Source organism: Pteropus alecto, unplaced genomic scaffold (assembly GCF_000325575.1).
Source record: "Pteropus alecto unplaced genomic scaffold, ASM32557v1 scaffold301, whole genome shotgun sequence".
Taxonomy (NCBI): domain Eukaryota; kingdom Metazoa; phylum Chordata; class Mammalia; order Chiroptera; family Pteropodidae; genus Pteropus; species Pteropus alecto.
This window is the reverse complement of record NW_006431043.1, coordinates 742,851-743,968: the sequence shown is the minus strand read 5'-3', so window position 1 is coordinate 743,968 and position 1,118 is coordinate 742,851.

Sequence of the window (1,118 nt, the reverse complement as noted above, 5' to 3'; positions counted from 1 at the left end):
CTATGATCTAATTTGAAATTAATTAGTTCAAATCCAGGCTTCTCCTCTCGTGACCTTGGCTAAATACTTTAATCTCTTTAAATCTCAAACTCCTATTTTGAAATGGAAATAATAATAGTACCTAACTCATAGGGTTCTTGTGAGGCTTAGTAATTAAAATATTATTATTATTTTCTTATCAATATATTTATTAACAACATTAATATAGTACTATCTATCTTAGAAATGTCTTTTTTAGAAATTTGGTGGACAAGCAATGCAATATCCATATGAGGTATTATTGAACTGTACACCTGAAACCTATATAATTTTATTAACCAATGTCATCCCAATAAATTTAATTTAAAAATTAAAAAAAAAGAAACTTTGTGGAAAACAGTGCTTTGATAACAATTTTTAATTTTTAAAGTGCTATTTAAAACTAAAGAATATATTGGGACATTTACCTCTAGGGGATATTCTCTTTGCTTTTTTCCCCAAAATATAACTGCTGCAAGTTGTCTTCTTCAATGAACACAGATATCTTATAGGTAACCTCATGGCTGTTTCATTGTTTAGATTATGCACGAGTGGGGAGTTTAAATTTTATTATTAATTATAGCTATATATTGACATCGAAATGTATACAACTTGATATTTTAAATTTTTTTATTGTGGTAAAATACATATAACATAAGCATAACATTTTTTAAGTACACAGTTCAGTGGCATTAAGTACATTCACATTATGGTGGAACCATCATCACCATCCATCTCTGGAACTTACTTTAGAACAGCGGTCCTCAACCTTTTTGGCATGAGGGATCAGTGCTCCTATGAGAATCTAATTCCTGATGATCTGAGGGGAAACTGAGGCAGTGATGCTAGTCCTGGGGAGTGGCTTACAATTACAGATGAAGCTTCACACACTAGCCCCTGCTCACCTTCTGCTGTGCGGCCTGGTTCCTAGCCAGCCACTGATTGGTCCGTGGCCTGGGGTTTGGGGACCCCTAGAAATATTTTCCTTAAATAATTCAAAGAATATTTTTAATAATAAAATAATAGATAAAATAATAAAATGATACAGTAATTTACAATAAAAATAAAGTGATAAACTATATCTTAAATTTATAAAATAT